This window comes from Lissotriton vulgaris, chromosome 4_1 (assembly GCF_964263255.1).
Source record: "Lissotriton vulgaris chromosome 4_1, aLisVul1.2, whole genome shotgun sequence".
NCBI classification, from domain to species: Eukaryota; Metazoa; Chordata; class Amphibia; order Caudata; family Salamandridae; genus Lissotriton; species Lissotriton vulgaris.
The window spans coordinates 899,390,659-899,410,386 of record NC_141691.1 but is presented as its reverse complement, the minus strand read 5'-3'; the positions used below and the strand labels follow the sequence as shown (position 1 = coordinate 899,410,386).

Genomic DNA, 19,728 nt, shown 5'->3' with positions numbered 1-19,728 from the left:
ATATGTTCGTTGATAGTTGTCTATGATGAGGAGTACCAAGTTCTAGACATTTTTATCTAGAGGGGGTCCTTATGCCTAAAAATGTTTTACAAGGGGGTCTCGGCATCAAAATGTTTGAAGACCTCTGCCGTAAGAGAATGTATGTACCCCACATGGCACCTTGAAAAATTCCAAAAAGTGCATTTTTCATGGAAGTCGCATATTACCACCAACTTGAAGTTGGTGGTAATTTGCGATTCCTTAAAGGCAGGTTGCAAATTGGTTTTGCTTCCTGCATTTCACTTAAGGAATCACAAATTGCGATTCCTTAAATGCATTAGCAAAATAGGGAATCACAATTTTTGCGATTCCCTATTTTGTGAATGCCTTTTAGGATGATACATCTCAAAAAGGCTTTTCCCCGCTCGCAAACAGGCTGATTCTGCGAATCGGCCGTTTTGCGAATGGGAAAAACGTTTGATACATCTGGCCCTTAGACACTAAATCACATTTGGTGTCTGAAAATGAACTATAACAAGGGGAGTTTGAGACTACAAAAACGTTCATCTTCCAAGCAGCCAGTTGGGCAGTGTGAGGATGGGAAGCTCTGCAAAGCTTCTGCCTGTGGCCAGCACTAGGGGTGAAGGTCTGCTAGTCTCCCTTCTGCATGAGGAGACATCACCCCAGGAATCCAAGACTGCCTTCCCTGGATCCTGTAACACCAGCACCTACCTGCTTGCCAAGACCAGAGTGCCCTATGAGGAAGAGAAGAGAGCTGGAATGTATAGGTTCAGTGGAGAGCCCTGTTGAGTAGACACCTGGAGCGAGGTGAAAGGAAAAGGCTGCTGCATTGATCGGGCTGTTGCCCACGTGCAGGACTGAGTCGGTAAACTCTGTATGCCAGGATAGGGCCACCGTAAAGATAGCCCTGGAAAAGGCTGTTGTGCATTGAGGGCTGAAGCCTTGAGCTGTAACGTTGCTGTGACCACTTATGCCAGGAGGGGTCACCATGTTAAAAACTGCCATGGGGTAAGTGCTGAAGCCTTGAGTGGCAGCTGTGCGGCAGCACCGTATCCCAAGATTGGCTAACAGGAATACTTATGCTGTCTCGATTGAGCTGGAGCCCGTAGACTGCGCATGGCGGTGACCCGTAGGCCACCTGCAGCAAAAAGGACCCCGAGTGGTCCAACTCCATTAAGCAAGTGAGGATGCCGTAGGAGCATTGTTACCCAAGTTTGAGATCAACGACCGGAGCATCGGAATCACCCTACCCCCATCATGGAGGCACTTACCCCACAGGAGGGGTCCAGGAAACCTTCCATTGCTGCCGGAGCATGATTGCGACGGAGAAAGAACTTGCCCCTGCCGACTGTAGTTACTGAGTCTGCATTCATCTGACTCACCTAATCACGGCCTGCGCCACTGTGAGCGCTCGCAGAGGAGATGCACTCTAGGACTCTGCGTGCTTCATTCCTTCTGGAGTAGGTATGACTTGTTTCTGGCCTATCGGCCCTGGGGGAACTCACTGCTCAGAACGCTATGGTGGTAGGGCACTTGTGACTGGAAATTAAGAGTCAGAGTGAACTCTTGAGACACAGATTCCTTGAAGGGCATTTTCTTTTTTTGTTGCCAACAGTGAATGGGGAATAACCACTATTGCTAACACGAAAGGGGAATGGGACAGGAAATTGGCATTGAAACACTAGAGCCCCACTCTCAAGAGGAATTGTATTGATATTGAAAGTCTTATCCTTCCTCTGTGTGGGTAGAGGTAGAAATAAAATACTTCTCTTTTTTTCATCAAAGTGAGTACTTGGCTTAACAATGATTCATTGCAGCTGCTACACTCATTTTGAGTTGTAAGCCTATGTTCACCAATCTGTATTCACACTGCCCCCGGGCTCCAAGGGATCCTTGGACTGCTCAACCTTGTTTACCACTAGGAGTCAAGTGAAGAAGGGGTACTTTGCCCAGCTGCTCAGAATCCATAGTAGGCCGGGCCCAGGGGCATCAGAAGTAAAAGGCCTCAAACCCCACTGTTGGGCCCAGTAGCCTCTGCGTACCCTGTTGCTCTCTGAAAGGGGTTCTCACCGTCTGGTTAATGCCATCCACCAGATAAAACAAGCACTATACTTCTTTCCTTCAATCACCATCTTGTTGAGTGAACCATGACAGGTTTATTGATCAGACACCTACACATACCTGCTTGTAGCATCCTCAGTGGCTGGCCACCTCTGAGGCCTCATGCATATATGATGTCACCCAGTTTAACATTCAAGTCTATGACAGGACTTTTAGATAGCCGCATTCCTTCCCAACCATAAATGCATCTCAACTAGCGTTTCCTTTGATACCCTTCATCCCTCCCATTTCTTTGACCACTGCACAGGACACTCTCTTCACTCCTTCACAAAAAGGTATGCAGTGTTGAAGTAACCTCTTGTGCAGAACAGTAATATGTAACTCGCCAAACCAGCCTTCCACCATCCATATCTCCTTCACTACTGCATCTATTGGTCTTATCCAATCAGAAGACCCGGGCTCTACTATTGGCCCTTGCACTTATTAAGCACATTGTGCCACCAGTATAACCAGGAAGTGCTGCAGCACAAATGTATAAAAATGAAAAACCGGTGCACTTGTGTAGTTTTTTTTATTTCTTTCGCCAGGTGTGATACCCATCTGAAATCGACCACAGACAGTACCCAGCAATGGAAAGGCAAGAACTGCTGTGGGGGTCACCGGAATACTGCGTTGACGTGTGGTGTCTGGTGCCAGCATTTCAGTGGCGCGAGCTGAATGAACCAAAGGTGAGCGGCGGGTAGGTCAGGTGGAGCTTTGCAGGTGTGTCAGTCAGACCCCTCCTTGGAGCAAAGCTATGACAAACTTTGGACTCACACAGGAAGGTAAGGTCGCCCGGGTTGCTGCTGCCGCCGCCTCCTCCTTCCTGCCTGGGGAGCCGCCCCACCCCGGTCCCCACCCACAACACTGCAAGCAGCAGGGGAGGAGGAAGAGGCAGATGTGCGAGGCCCGCCGCCACCACAGCAGCCAGTGCAAGAGCGCTGATGCTACCTTGATAGCAGGAAGCGGGAGTGGCTCTGCCGCGGGTGGGAGGAGTTAGTACCAGCCAGGGCGGGGGCACGGGGGCCTGTCAATCACCCACGCCACACGCTGCCCGTACACACAGCCTTCCGCAGAGGCAGCCACAGCCACCTGAACGTGAATTTATTTTGAAACCAGTTTTGAAGGGGAAAAAAAAGAGACTGTTGTTGCTAACCTGCGCGGCGGGGACCGGGAGGAGGAGCTGAGGGAGCAGCAGTGCCTTCAGGCGGGAGACCTGAGGCAGAGACGCAGTCTGGCAGCGGGGTATCTCCCTGCCCCTACACCTGAGCTCCTTATTGCCCCTAAAGATCAGTGCCCCCCAGTGTTCCTGAGCAATCTCGGCCCTGCCTGCTGCAACCTGCCAGTCGGACCCGGAGCCTCCATGTGTATGCGGTGGGTGTCCTCTCTCCCCTGTCTGTCTTTCTGCTGTACCCTCGCCTGGTGATCGCGGATGAGGGAGGATCCTGTGAGTCTCAGGGGGCAGGAGGGGAGGGCTGACGGGAGCAGCGCGCTGTCATTGTGCGTGCACGCAGATCATACCCGAGGCTGGCTGGGGGTGAGGATGGGCTGGGCATCCTCCTTTTGACAGAACATGCTTCTGTGGCGCAGAGGGTGTCTGCTGGTGGCACAGGTGAATCACGGGTCTGACTCGGGGCTGTATTCAGCATCTCTTCGCACCAGAAGGGACGCGTGCAAGGCAGGCAGGTGTGCACACAGCCATTGTTACTGCGTCCGTTCCTCGCCCTGGTACAGATGCCCGGGAGGGCGTGTACAGATGCGGGTTGTTGTGCTCCTCCTCAGTCCGCGCTGCAGACACTGACAGCGCCAGAGACAGAGCGTGTGTAAATAAAGCACGGGCCGTCGAGGGCCCTCCCCCAGATTCCTCGTTGGCTGGGCCCATCACTGCCAAGCATTGTGCAGAGCCCAACGCCCTCGAAGAAACGCCTGGCGCGTACTCTGATGCACAGGTTGACGTAGACATGCACGCACATCCACAGCTTAGCACATCCACACAAAACCAGCTCACACGTCTTCGCATACTTAGACACAAGCGCACATACAACACACGCCCACCCACACAGATGCAAGCGCTACCTATACATGGGAATCATTACACAGCCTGCATGTTGTCTTGCTTTTGCAGAATTGTTTTTTCTAATGTTTACCACATTGACGTTCATGACGCACTATGCACTTTCATTCTTAGCTTCCATAGGCGACCGAGCGCTTTTTCTCTGCGCAGGTTTGGCCAGGAGGCGCTCAGCCAGGAGGCCCTGCCACTTGGCTGAGCCTTCACATAATTATTTTTACCTTCGCTGGTTTTGTGGTTTCAGTGGTTGCCACTGTTAATCGTCTTGTTTGAAAGCTGGTGTAAATTTTATGTGACAGAGTCAGTATACTGGCATCTGATTTTGAAATGTTTGCCTTTGATACTTTCATGTTTTTATCCTCTAGCATTCTTAAAAACTGAACTGTACGTTTCTGCAGTGTACAGTGAATGAAAAAAAAAACATGTCAGGAAGCAAGCCGAGGTCCTGGTACTGAAAGTGACCTATGTATGAGGTGTCCACTCATGAGCCGCAAAGAGTTCAGGGTTACAGGGTAAAGAATTGCTTTGAAAATGAGCCCTGACCACAATCGTTGGAGGTAAACATAAATCATGTGCATACAAATTAATTTCATATTTCACTGTACTAATTTCACCACTAATCCTTAATGGTTTCCGGAGTAGCATGCTACTCTCTGAAAAAGCGTGTTGACGCCTCATCGGGGGTGGCAATCGCTATGTAAATGCAAACCTTTTCCCGCCTCTATCCCTCCACTATCCTTCTCAGTCCAAATAATAGACTAACATATCCACCACTTAAATTAATTTCATATTTCACTACACTAGTTTCACAACTAATCCTTTATGGGCTCCAGAGTAGTGTGCTACTCACTGAAAAAGCACTTTGTCGCCTCGTCAGGGGTAGTAAGCAATTTATAAATGCAATTATAATACAATACAGGTCTAATGTCCTGTCGACCTGATCTGCTCTAGGTCTGTGAGAACCACAGTTAAATAAGTTTTCATGGCTTGCTTTAGAACTAGGTGGAAGGGTTACTTCATCATAAACATGACGGGGTAACGCGGCGGATGGGTTATGACGTCATAAACATGACGGAGTAACACGTCTGCCAAACTCTAAACCAGGCCCTAAGTGCCTAAGGCCATCGAGTTGAGATGGAGAACTGCTCAGAAGCTCTCTTTTTCTTACAGACCTTGACAGCATTGGACACCACTGCGCAGAAAACGCAAATCACTGGTATACTGCCTGTCAATGCTTTTGCTGGGAGGTTAGAACAGAGCACGCTGTGCAGTAGGCCTTTACAGGCCCGGCAGGCCACCACAGCCTGAAGCCATTGCATACTGCCGAGGAGCCAGCCTACCTGAGATTGTAGGAGGTCCTCAGAAAATCTTGGTAAAGAGCATCTTTTTGCTTTACACCACTGCTGCAGAGTGAATAGGAGCAAGCGATAGACGAGGTAAAGGCTGACAGGAGGTTCCCTGTACAAGAGATGGCAGAAATAAAACTTTGAGGAGAAGTTTGTGGTTTCTAGGACCAGATGCAGTAAATGGGGTGGCAGAGCCTTCCTGCACCAAAGGTACTTATTCGGAATGCTGCTCTTCTTCTGTAAATTAGAGTTGAACCACCTTTACTAATGTGTCAAAACAGCCTCAAGACCAGGATCTTTAATACCTCAGTGAGTTGTAGTATCTCATTTCTCATAGCTGCCTCCAAAGCGCCTAGAGGCTGCTTGCAAGTGTAAATGTGCTTTATAAATGTATATATTAACATAAAATCATTTAAAGGGGGATGACATGATTGACAAAGAAGGAGCAAAGGAAGAGACAGAGGAAGGGCTTGTGTTTTAATAAAGGGCAAACGAGAGCCATATTTCTATTGAGGGTAGATAGAATGTGTCAAATATGTTTCCATACAGACTGGCAGTGCAGGGAACAGGAAATGCAGTGCATAGACAGTAGAAAACGTTTGAACCGTTAAAGACTCTCAGACCTTTTTAATGGAGGTGACACATGGTCTAAGGGTTGATTCTTTACCCCTGCAGAATCTGGTTTATTAAATCTTGTTTTCTGTTTTGAAATATATTTTTCATCTTTCTGAGGGCAGTTCCGAAGACTCTCATTCCAATTTGAATCTTATAGTCTTCTGTCATTCCAGCTGAATTTCACAGACTCCCTCATTACGATAGGAACCTCGCAAATGTCAGCCTGTCGTATTTGCGCCAAGATCTGGCAATTCAGAATGAGGGTCATGGGAAAGACCCTGTAGAAAAATATGGGGCGCTGGGTGATTTCAAGGATGAGAAATGTAACCAAAGTTGTCACAGAATTTAACAGCTGTTGTGCGAAGATTAAGCCGGAATTACAGGATGGCCCCTTTAATTGGGAGAGGATATTGCGAAAGAAGATTGGCTTTTTGGAATCACCTCAACCCACAGGCAGCATTTCTCTCTATATATATGCCTTTGAGAAGGGTCCTGCTTTAAGACAGTGGTAAAACAGCATTTTGCTACCTCCACCTTTGCTGGAAGGTCAGTTGACCTTTCATGGGGTGAGCCCTTGTTTGTTCTTTCTGGCTGCCTAGCAAAGGTCATCAGAGGTCTGGGTACTTTTTAGGTCCAGCCAACTAGACAGAGCATCTCCTGTCTGTTGTGAGACATATTGCGAATTACCAAGAACCTAGAAGGGCTTGAACCATGCCCTTGCTTACCATTGGTTGACTTTCCTGTTACTCTCATTTGCCTGCCTCTTATTTGTGTCCCTATTTGTCAATCTTGTGTTTGCCCCTCCCATGGAGTATTGACTCTACCATCTCTTTGGTTGCCTGGCATCTCTGCTTCAGCTGCTTACTTTACAAGCACTACTTTTTTATTTTGTGTTAAGCATTTCATGAGAGTACATGTGTTTTCGAGCTGTCTCCCTCATGTACTTTTCTCCCCTTGCACTTGTATTGCTTACTGTCACTCAGTGTTTCTCCTCGCACTCTGCCTGTTGCTTAGCCCCATTGCCTCCCGGCACATTCCATGTTGCTTCCACAATCTGTGCCCTGTTTCTATCGCCCGGTTGTTCCTTTCGACACATGCGCCCTCGGTTTTGCTTTCCACAAACCATGTTTTGCTTTCGCCTCACTTCAACCTATCGGTGTTGCTTTCGGCCTTCTTCTCAGCCTACCCTTGCTGCTTGCGTTTCCCCATCCTCTCCATGTTGCTTTTGCCCCGCTATCTTTTGAGCATTTTCTTTTCTTTTTAGTTACCGATCCAACTGGGCTCGGTAGCTAAACAGAACAAGCATTTACAATGCAATGGTCTCGGCATTATTAAAGGTAGAGCTATTGGCATTGCACATGACATTTTTTTTTTAATCATAAATAAATGGCATTGTCATTTACATTGCCAATAGCTTAATCGTTAAATAAATGGCATTGTCATCTTCAATGCCAATTTCTTAATTGCTCGCAAATGCATGACCTATTGCATTTACAGACACACAGAGCCACACACACACACACAGCCACTCACACACACAGAGCCACACACACACACACACACACCCAGAGCCACATACACACTGTAGAGCAAGCACAGCGAGGGGGCAGGAGAGCAAGCACAACCAGGGGGCAGGAGAGCAAGCACAGCCAGGGGGCAGGTGAACAAGCACAGCCAGGGGGCAGGTGAGCAAGCACAGCCAGGGGGCAGGGGAGCAAGCACAGCCAGGGAGCATGGAAGCAAGCACAGCCAGGGGGCAGGGGAGCAATACACACCCAGAGCCACATACACACCCAGAGCCACATACACACCCAGAGCAGAGCAAGCACAGCCAGTGGGGCAGGGGAGCAAGCAGAGCCAGGGGGCAGGGGAGCAAGCACAGCGAGGGGGCAGGGGAGCAAGCACAGCGAGGGGGCAGGGGAGCAAGCACAGCGAGGGGGCAGGGGAGCAAGCACAGCGAGGGGGCAGGGGAGCAAGCACAGCAAGGGGGCAGAAGGCAAGAAAAACAGCACAATCAGGGGGCAGAAGGAAAGAAAAAACAGCACAATCCGGGGGCACCTCCCTAAACCTAACTGTAGGTGGTGGGAAATCTACAAGTGTGACCGATGTTTGCGGAAACTTGGAGCTGCCAGTGGAGGGGTACCATCGACCATTAGAGCTCCTGTGCTATTTGTTCACTATGTCAGACACCTCAAAACAAAATGGCCTCATGGGACTCTGAGGAGGCAGGGCTCAATGACTATTCCCACATAAATTTATTTATAATGAATTAAATACCCGCGGCTTGCTAGAACAGGATTACAGCGTGGCCCGACTTTCGAATGTGCTTAGATAGGTCTCTTCCTGTTTCAGCAGCTCTGCTCGGCTCTGGGTGAGGCCACATCTTCTTTACAAGGGGGAAGTGCAGACCCTGGGAGGGGGGTGGGTGGGCTACATTTACACCGAGGCATGCAGTGGGTGCCACCTCTGCCCATATAGATTTCAGCCAGGCATGAGTAAAGCGCTCACACTACAACTGCATCATCTCAACGCCCAAAAGCATCCTGGACATGCGGTAAATGAGACGTCCAAGAAGCTTTCCATAGGATCACACAGGGCATTAATGAAATGAGCTGACAGTACAGTATCTCACAAGCGCTGCTCAAACACCCCGCATATACACAACTATGAACAGACTCTCGCTCGCACATACTCTATTATACACGCACACCCCTCCATCACCTGGGCATAGTTTCTCACACACCCAAAACCAATTTCTCGAGCTCATACCCTCACACGCACACTTTCTCTCAAACACACAGCCTCTCCCAGACGCAATCCCCCTCTCTCGTAAACACGCAGTATCATGCACAGTCTGGCCCCTTTCGCTCTCACACATACCACTCACACATGCTTCCCTTCTCTCACACATACCCAATCTCGCAAGTTGAAATAAGGTAAAAGGAGCGCCAAGTCGCGATACTAAAAGGTGGGATTCAGTAGACAAAATAAGGTGCATGAAGTAAGAAAACGAAAAGACAGTTTAGTAGGGAGGCAATTGAACACGTTGTTTTGGACAGCGCGCCAGCAGCATGGAAACGTGCAGGGGCACACAACAGGACGACTGTGGATGTTTTGTCTGAGCCCAAAACACGCACACAGCACCCCTTTCTGTAGCTTTTTCCACCGGCTGAAACCAAAAGCCTCTTGCCACGGTTCAGTCCACTTTTTGTATTACCTCAGCTTGCGCACCTTAAAATTTACAAAACTTGTCACCCGACCCCCCCCAAATGTTCTCTAAGCACACCGTGAACGCTTCCTGGCATAGTAACCAGCCTCAAACCCAATCCCAGGCACTCAGACACAACTCACCTCGCTTAGCTTTCATCCTGCTCCGCACTTCAAAACTTTCCCCGGTCGGGAAGAACATAGAAGCAGCGGGGACAAAGTTTGAGGTGCTGGAATCCGCCTGGCTTTGGAGGGGTTGAGGGCAGCAGGTGCCCGCTGCCAGGTCTCTGGGATGCTCTCCTGTCGGTGTGAGCCTCCTCTCAGGGCAGTATGTGTTGCCAGCAGCACCCCTCGGTCTCAGCCAGAATCCGTGCCACTGTCCCCCGGGCAGTCAGAGGGGGGCACAGGGAGGAGGAGGCCGGCCGAGGGAGAGACCCGCAGCAGGAAGGACGGCGAGAGTGGCGGCGGGTGGCCCGGGCCCCCTGCGCTCTACTGAGGGCTGTGGGCGGCGGCTGCCGGTGCAGTCTCGGCTTGGGGCGGCTCCAGGTTCCCTCGCAGTCTGCGCTCCAAAGCCGGCTGAGGGAGCCGCGGGCCGGGTGCGCGGAGTTGCGGATCGGCCTCCGAGTAACATTAAGAAGTCCCGCTTCAAATGTTGGCATGGCACAGGGAGGAGGAGGCCAGCCTAGGGAGAGACCCGCAGCAGGAGGGACGGCGAGAGTGGCGGCGGGCGGCCCGGGCCCCCTGCGCTCTGCTGAGGGCTGTGGGCGGCGGCTGCCGGTGCAGTCACGGCTTGGGGCGGCTCCAGGTTCCGTAACTTGAGTATGGCTTGCACGTGTACAAGACAAAGCGGCGAGGAAGAGCAGGATTTCGCTGGGGAAAAAAAATGCCGGCCGCAAAGCGCTGAACATTTTCGGACTCGGGGCGTGTTTTGGCGTTCTGAGTGACGGATGACGTCACAGGTGGAAAGAACGCAAAAAACACGCCTCCGAATCCGAAAGAGACAGGGCTTGATTGGAGTGATGCCCCTCTCCTCCAATGGCTGGCCTCCGTTTAGGAAGCCAGCCAATGGAGGAGAGATGGAGGAGAGAGGCGGGTTCGATCCCCGTACTAAAAAACATTAAATCTCCGACCGGAGACTGCGCAAGCGCAGCCTTTCTGTCCTCGACCTAAAAAAGCACCTACAGTATTTTGAAAGACTGCACACACACATCGTGCACGTGCCCACAAAGAAGAAACCTATTGGCTTTTTCAGTGCTTGCTTGTGTTCCATTTCTGCTCTGAATTCATTCAAACTAAATGCACAATTGGAGTTTTTATGTACATCCCTGATACGCTTCATTTTGTTTCTTCAAATAGCTCATAATTGAATCAGTTTAAAAGTGAAACACGTGACTGGTTAAAATTATCATGTGGCTGAGTCATTTAGCAGCCCAATCCCTTAACCAAAGATTGTCCAGTTAATTTTTCTGACTTTGTAATAAGTCCAGATACGTTATATTTCTTTCGCATTGTTCCAAAACATGATTTTTAGTAAAACGTACTTCTTATGCTGTTATAGTATACAAGTAAAACTTTTTAGTGGATTTTTGCATTGTCATTAGGTCAAGCCTGCGAGGTATAGCATAAGTTGTCTGTTGCAAGACATATTGTGGCTTACCAAGAACATAGAGGGACTTGGAGCCCGCACATTGTTTACATTGGATTGGCTTGCCTTGTCATTCTCTTTTGCCTGCATCTTATTCATGTCCCAGGTTATCAATATTGTATTTCTCCTTCCCATGGGGCAATGCCTTTTTACAATCTATTTGATTGGTTGGCATTCCTGCTTCAACTGCTTACTTTGTAACTGCTAATGTTTAGGTCTCGCCTAGGCAGCTCTAGCTCTTGGCATTCAACACACTTAGCACTTCTGGTTGGTTAGTTGGCCTGTCTTTCTAAATTCCTTTACTCTGGTTGGTCAATACTGTACATCTGCCCCACCTTTGTGTGCTTGGTTCCCCCAATTTCGTTGCCTAATTATTCTTTTACTGACTGACTCCACTGATGGAGAAGAATTGGACTACAGTTACCAGCATGCTCTCACTGGAGAGAGCGTGTAAATAATGGACAAAGATGGCTGTGGTGGTTTAGCCATTTCCTGTTTGTCACCCCATGAGGAAGGAGCTTGTGGCTTCGAAACGCGTAGGGGATTGTATTTTAAAATAGCAGCGATGTGCATCTTTCTGCAATTAAAGGGTTTAAAACTCACCTTTTTGTGGAGTGCGTCCTTTATCCAGAGGCAACCTTGGGATATGTGTTAATCGGCGGCCTCAGCTGCGAAGGATGAACCACCTGTTGGAAATGTGGTAACAGGTCTGGATGCTGTCACTGCACGAGCAGAATCGGCGCGGGAAGGTCATGCTATTTGGAAGGTGCACATCGTGTCTGCCGCCCACTGGAGGGCAGTAAAAGAATAATTAGGCAACGAAATTGGGGGAAACTGACTGACTCCACTGATGGAGAAGAATTGGACTACAGTTACCAGCATGCTCTCACTGGAGAGAGCGTGTAAATAATGGACAAAGATGGCTGTGGTTGTTTAGCCATTTCCTGTTTGCCACCCCATGAGGAAGGAGCTTGTGGCTTCGAAACGCGTAGAGGATTGTATTTTAAAATAGCAGCTATGTGCATCTTTCTGCAATTAAAGGGTTTGAAACTCACCTTTTCGTGGATTGCGTCCTTTATCCAGGGGCAACCTTGGGATATATATATATATATATATATATATATATATATATCCTCTCAATTGTTGTGAACAAGCTCCCTAGTGGAGTGAAACGCGTCATCTTTAATTTAATAAATCGTCTTCCTGCAACTCACTTGATGAGTGACTTTTTCTTGGTTGGATATTCGCTGCACTGTGAGGGGCTTTTGGAGGTCCAGACCTATTGGGTTCCGCTGATCATAGACGGAACAAGGACTGCTTTTTCATATATATATATATATATATATATATATATATATATATATATATATATATATATATATATATATATATATATATATATATATATATATATATATATATATATATATGTGTGTATGTATATATATATATATATATATAAAATATGTGTGTTAATGTATATATATCTCCACCACGACGGTTCCTTTTCGGGAGTTAACGCAGCGTTCACACGTGTGCGGTATCCTGCGGCAGAACCAAGCCGCTCAATATATCCAACAACTATTCCCCGAAGGGGAAACAACGGGTCGCACAACCAGCTGGGATTTATATATAAAATATGTGTGTTAATGTATATATATATATCCACACGGGTTCTCAGCAAAGCACGCGAAGCATTCTGCAGCAACGCCACCTCAAGAAAACAGCAGACCCAAAGATTTTTCGTGAGTTGTTTTTATTCCGCAACAACCGGCAGCATAACGTACCAGCCGCCCAGAGGCCTTGGTCACATGGTGTTACACAGGGAAACGGCAGAATTTAAAGTGCAAGTGCATTTAGCGGTAACCAACCACATTAGCGTAAAGTGCAACAGTGTAATAAACATAGTAAAAATACTACTCGTCAGTTTCCTTTCTGACATTAAATATACACTTCACATTTTTGTCACTTTTGTCAGATTGCCAGTATTGGGATAAATCCCTGAAAACTCCTGTCAAGCCTGTATATACAAATAAAATGTACCATATCCGGTTAAATCCGTTATATATATATTACTTACTGGCGGTCGCCAGTAGGTAGTTATAGTTAGGATTTTTTTCAATGCAAAATCTCAAAATTCTATTTGGAATAACTTTAGCGCCGGTTGACGAATCTGCCTGGATTTCCACCAAACTTGGCAAAATTGTAGGGACTGGTAGCCCGATGTGCCTTTGCTATGTCTCAAGATATGTGCTCCAGTGGTTTTTGAGTAATTTAGGTTCAAAAAAATATATCTATAGCAGCGCCCCGGTACGCGCACCGGGGCGCGTACCGGGCGCCCTACGCGACCTGCGTGCGGAAAGCTGATTGGCTCTCGAGTGTCTGTAAACATTCCAAACAGTCCGGAGCGGCCGCCATCTTGTGTCTCGGTAGGATCGAGACACAAGAGGTGGCTAAAACAAAGGGGGAATTGACCATAATGGGGCAGAGTAGACCCCTCCTTGACCCCCTAGGTTTGATGTGGGGGCCATAAAAGGGCCCCGCGGGGCAAAAAAAAAATGTTTTTTTTATTTTTGCCGGGGGGGGGGGGGGGGCTCCCGGTACGCGCACCGGGGAGCGTACCATGGGGAAAAAGAATGACAGTTTTTAAAAAAAGTAGCTGTTTTAAAAAAAAAAATCTTTTTGTTGTTTTATATATATATATATATATAAATGCATATGCATATATATGCATATATGTGTGAGTGTAGAGAGAGGTAGAGAGGTAGAGGTGTAGAGGTAGAGAGGTAGAGGTAGAGAGGTAGCGGAAGAGAGGTAGAGACTAGTAGAGAGAGAAGTAGAGAGAGGTAGAGAGTAGAGAGTGAGTAATAGAGAGTAGAGAGTGAGTAGTAGAGAGTAGTAGGGAGCAGTAGAGAGAGTATCAGAGAGTGAGTAGTAGAGAGTAGTAGAGTGAATAGTAGAGTGAGTAGTAGAGAGTAGTAGAGAGTGAGTAGTAGAGAGTGAGTAGTAGAGAGTAAGTAGTAGAGTGAGTAGTAGAGAGCAGTAGAGAGTGAGTAGTAGAGAGTAGTAAAGAGTGAGTAGTAGAGAGTAGTAGAGAGTGAATAGTAGAGAGTAGTAGAGAGTGAGTAGTAGAGTGAGTAGTAGAGACTAGTAGAGCAAGAGTAGAAGAGTGAGTAGTAGAGACTAGTAGAGAGTAGTAGAGAGTGAGTAGTAGAGAGTGAGTAGTAGAGAGTGAGAAGTAGAGAGTGAGTAGTAGAGAGTAGTAGTGAGTAGTAAAGAGTGAGTAGTAGAGAGAGAGTAGTAGAGAGTGAGTAGTAGATAGTGAGTAGTAGGGAGTAGTGAGTAGCGAGTAGTAGGGAGTGAGTAGTAGAGAGAGAGTAGTAGAGTAGTAGAGAATGAGTAGTAGAGAGTGAGTATTTGAGAGTAGTGGAGTAGGAGAGCGTAAGTAGTAGAGAGTAGTGGAGAATATTCACTCACTACATATGATGAGTGAGTATATGTATGAGTGACTATATAGAACTGTTGGTGAATTAGTGGATGTGTATATAAATGGTGGAATTACTGAATTGGTTGTTGTAACTGGTATGGGTATCTCCTTTTTTTTGAAAATTTTAGTTTCTATTTTTGAATATGTGTTTCAAGGGTTACAGTGAAAGGAGGTCTGTCACTCTGTCACAAGGATGGAGTCATCAGTGATGTCATGAGTCATGTCACTGACCATGTCATGAGTGATGTTATATGTGACGTCATCAGCAGTGCATTACATGCGCAAGTTATAGTGAGTCCAACTAACTATAACGTGGAATTTCAATGGTTTTATGTCAGTAAAATTTCCAGCTAACTATAACTGGTGTGAAACCTATGGTTTTTTCAGTGAATTTAATAGGTTTTTTAAATGCTAATTCCTAACTATAACTGGTGTGAAACCTATAGTTTTTTCAGTGAATTTCATAGGTTTTTTAAATGCTAATTCCTAACTATAACTGGTGTGAAACCTATGGTTTTTTCAGTGTGTATATATATATATATATATATATATATATATATATATATATATATATATATATATCCTCTCAATATATATTATATATTTTACATTTTATGAATGTAAACCCGAGGAGGTTGCCTTTAGCCTAATTAATATTCATGAACAAAGAGGTTTTGCGACATCCTGTAAATATTCCTCGTTCGATAAAGCCTGATCAGTACATCAGTAGCCTTACTAATTATTGGGCAGGTCGCAACAAGCCGGTGTGTAACTTGTACATGCTGGCTTGTGCCCTACCCAGGAATGCACCAGGCCTGGAGACCATGTTGCCTCCTTGTCCAGCTTCCCCTCCCAGCCTTGGACTCGGAGTAATGAAGATTACCGGTAAGTAATCAGGTCATTCTAGCAGGACGGCCGCTCCACCACTCTCCTCCTGTGCTTCTGCTGTGACGCTGTGACGCTTCCCAAGCTAGACGCTTCCTGGTATCGTTATAACTCGCTGAACTGCTGCTGCCTGTGTATTTTGGCGCTTCACACGCATAGCGCTTCTGCAGATTATCAGCCTCCTCCAGCGCTATTGAAAACTGTATTGCCTGTCTGCGCATTGCATTTCAGGATTGCTGCTCACTCGATAGCTTGCTGTGGCATTTAGTTTTGTCAGCGATTTGTTAACATTGTGCTCACGCGCTGTTTTTCTGTATTTACTACCCCCGTGTCCTCTGCCCTCGGACCCTCCATTTTGTTGTTGTTGTTCTCCCCAGGCCCGCCCCTCAGCCACACTACCGCCTCCCTGCTGCCCCTCCCACCCACGTTCATCGAGCCTTCCTCTCCCCCAGCCTAACTGTGACCACCTGGACCTGCTTCAGGACGGCCGCTCCACCACTCTCCTCCTGTGCTTCTGCTGTGACGCTGTGACGCTTCCCAAGCTAGACGCTTCCTGGTATCGTTATAACTCGCTGAACTGCTGCTGCCTGTGTATTTTGGCGCTTCACACGCATAGCGCTTCTGCAGATTATCAGCCTCCTCCAGCGCTATTGAAAACTGTATTGCCTGTCTGCGCATTGCATTTCAGGATTGCTGCTCACTCGATAGCTTGCTGTGGCATTTAGTTTTGTCAGCGATTTGTTAACATTGTGCTCACGCGCTGTTTTTCTGTATTTACTACCCCCGTGTCCTCTGCCCTCGGACCCTCCATTTTGTTGTTGTTGTTCTCCCCAGGCCCGCCCCTCAGCCACACTACCGCCTCCCTGCTGCCCCTCCCACCCACGTTCATCGAGCCTTCCTCTCCCCCAGCCTAACTGTGACCACCTGGACCTGCTTCAGGACGGCCGCTCCACCACTCTCCTCCTGTGCTTCTGCTGTGACGCTGTGACGCTTCCCAAGCTAGACGCTTCCTGGTATCGTTATAACTCGCTGAACTGCTGCTGCCTGTGTATTTTGGCGCTTCACACGCATAGCGCTTCTGCAGATTATCAGCCTCCTCCAGCGCTATTGAAAACTGTATTGCCTGTCTGCGCATTGCATTTCAGGATTGCTGCTCACTCGATAGCTTGCTGTGGCATTTAGTTTTGTCAGCGATTTGTTAACATTGTGCTCACGCGCTGTTTTTCTGTATTTACTACCCCCGTGTCCTCTGCCCTCGGACCCTCCATTTTGTTGTTGTTGTTCTCCCCAGGCCCGCCCCTCAGCCACACTACCGCCTCCCTGCTGCCCCTCCCACCCACGTTCATCGAGCCTTCCTCTCCCCCAGCCTAACTGTGACCACCTGGACCTGCTTCAGGACGGCCGCTCCACCACTCTCCTCCTGTGCTTCTGCTTTGACGCTGTGACGCTTCCCAAGCTAGACGCTTCCTGGTATCGTTATAACTCGCTGAACTGCTGCTGCCTGTGTATTTTGGCGCTTCACACGCATAGCGCTTCTGCAGATTATCAGCCTCCTCCAGCGCTATTGAAAACTGTATTGCCTGTCTGCGCATTGCATTTCAGGATTGCTGCTCACTCAATAGCTTGCTGTGGCATTTAGTTTTGTCAGCGAATTGTTAACATTGTGCTCACGCGCTGTTTTTCTGTATTTACTACCCCGTGTCCTCTGCCCTCGGACCCTCCATTTTGTTGTTGTTGTTCTCCCCAGGCCCGCCCCTCAGCCACACTACCGCCTCCCTGCTGCCCCTCCCACCCACGTTCATCGAGCCTTCCTCTCCCCCAGCCTAACTGTGACCACCTGGACCTGCTTCAGGACGGCCGCTCCACCACTCTCCTCCTGTGCTTCTGCTGTGACGCTTCCCAAGCTAGACGCTTCCTGGTATCGTTATAACTCGCTGAACTGCTGCTGCCTGTGTATTTTGGCGCTTCACACGCATAGCGCTTCTGCAGATTATCAGCCTCCTCCAGCGCTATTGAAAACTGTATTGCCTGTCTGCGCATTGCATTTCAGGATTGCTGCTCACTCGATAGCTTGCTGTGGCATTTAGTTTTGTCAGCGATTTGATAACATTGTGCTCACGCGCTGTTTTTCTGTATTTACTACCCCCGTGTCCTCTGCCCTCGGACCCTCCATTTTGTTGTTGTTGTTCTCCCCAGGCCCGCCCCTCAGCCACACTACCGCCTCCCTGCTGCCCCTCCCACGCTCCGCCCCCTCCATTGTCCACATATGTCAGATGGTCCCACGCGCAGCGTCCACGCCGAAGGTGCGCCAAAGGTAAGCCCGTCTACGCCCGTCCGCGCCTGGACCGCGCCCATCGCCAGACCCCCTGCCCCTCGCGCTGCCCAGCCCCCCCGCGTTACCTATGGTGCCGCCTCCCTCCTAGCCCTTAACCCCGGTCGCGCCCCCAACTGCGTCCAAGCCGCTCCTGGACACACCCATGGACCTTTCTCATGCTACTCCTGCAAATTCAGCGGCACCGACAACATCTCCGCTACAACCACACCACAGATTCCCGACCCCAACCACCTACAATGCATCCTTCTCAACACCCGATCGGTGCACAGGCACGCCATTGACCTATGGAACTTACTAGACTCCTTCTCTCCAGACGTCGCCTTCCTAACAGAAACATGGATGAACGCTTCCTCCGCACCAGACATCACCATTGCCATCCCTGAAGACTATAAGATCACCCGCAAAGACCGTACCGGCCACACAGGAGGAGGAATCGCTATCGTTCATAAGAAATCTATCCGCATCTCAACTAGCTCTGACGCCAACCTCGCCAACTCCGAACACCTCCACTTCCAGATCCACATCGACCCCAAAACAACACTCAGAGGCACTCTCCTCTACAGACCACCAGGACCTCGCGCAAAGTTCAGCGAAGACATCACAGACTTCATCTCGCCACACGCGCTCCCCTCCAAAGACTATATTCTTCTGGGAGACCTCAACTTTCACCTTGAAAAGATCAACGACCGCAACACCACCACCCTCTTGGACAACCTCGCCAACCTCGGACTTAAACAACTAGTCACTTCCCCCACCCACATCGCAGGTCACACACTCGACCCCATCTTCACATCCAGCAATCATGTCTCCTTCAGCCACACTACGGATCTCCTATGGACCGACCACAGCTGCGTTCACTTCACCTACAACAAGCCGAAACCCATCAACCACTCCCAACCTACCTTCCAAAGAAACTGGAACAAAATCACCACGGACCAAATCTCCGCATCGCTCCTTCGAAACTCCCCAGCCCTCTCTTCTAACGCCAACGAAGCCGCCGCCAACCTCACCCTATGGTTATCCAACACCGCCGACTCATTAGCCCCACTGAAAAAACGTCAAAGCAAACCTGGCAGCAAGAAGGCCTCATGGTTCAACGATGATCTTAAGAAGTCCAAGAAACTCTGCCGCTCCCTTGAAAAGGCCTGGAAAAAAGACCCAACCACCAGCACCAAGGACGCCTTCAAAAGCGCCACCCGCACTCACCACCAACTGATCCGAAAAGCCAAGAAAACAGCATTCAAGGATCGACTTGACAACAACGCCCACAACAGCAAGGAACTTTTCAACATCGTCAAAGAATTTTCCAACCCCTCGGCCAACTCCAACGACATCACCCCCTCTCAAGCCCTCTGCGACTCCCTAGCTTCATTCTTCCACAACAAGATTGCAGACATCCACAACAGCTTTGACAACCATCCCGGAAACCAACCCACCCTACCATCTGCTGACCATCTTCCCCCCGTGAACACCCTCAACGCCTGGAACCCAATCTCCACTGAGGACACCATCCGCTTGATGAACTCCATCCACTCAGGATCCCCCACAGACCCATGCCCTCACCACATCTTCAACAAAGCAGACTCCGTCATAGCACCGCACCTCCGAGACGTCATCAACTGTTCCCTCAACTCCGCTACCTTCCCAGAAGACTGGAAACACGCTGAACTCACCGCCCTTCTGAAAAAACCAACAGCCGACCCCACCGAACTCAAAAATTACCGCCCCATCTCGCTACTTCCATTCCCGGCCAAAGTCATCGAGAAAGCCGTCAACAACCAGCTCGCCGCCTTCCTCGAAGCCAACAAATCCCTCGACCCCTCACAATCTGGCTTCCGAGCAAAACACAGCACTGAGACCGCCCTCATCGCAGCAACAGACGACATTCGAACTCTACTGGACAATGGAGACACAGTCGCCCTCATCCTCCTCGACCTCTCTGCAGCATTCGATACAGTCTGCCACAGCACCCTTCTACAACGCCTCAATAACATCGGAATCCAAGGAAAAGCACTTGAATGGATCACCTCGTTCCTC

The 19,728-nt window shown here is 48.8% G+C and overlaps 1 protein-coding gene across 2 annotated transcripts in view; it reads left to right on the top strand.

The window, feature by feature from the left end:
• Positions 1-3,150: 3,150 nt before the first annotated feature.
• MBP (myelin basic protein) overlaps positions 3,151-19,728 on the top strand; it is a 914,133-nt gene continuing 897,555 nt past the window's right edge. For both annotated transcript variants that reach the window (XM_086965185.1, XM_086965184.1), the window contains exon 1: positions 3,151-3,474. The gene's annotated coding sequence lies outside the window, so the exon portion shown is untranslated. The remainder of the gene's footprint in view (positions 3,475-19,728) is intronic.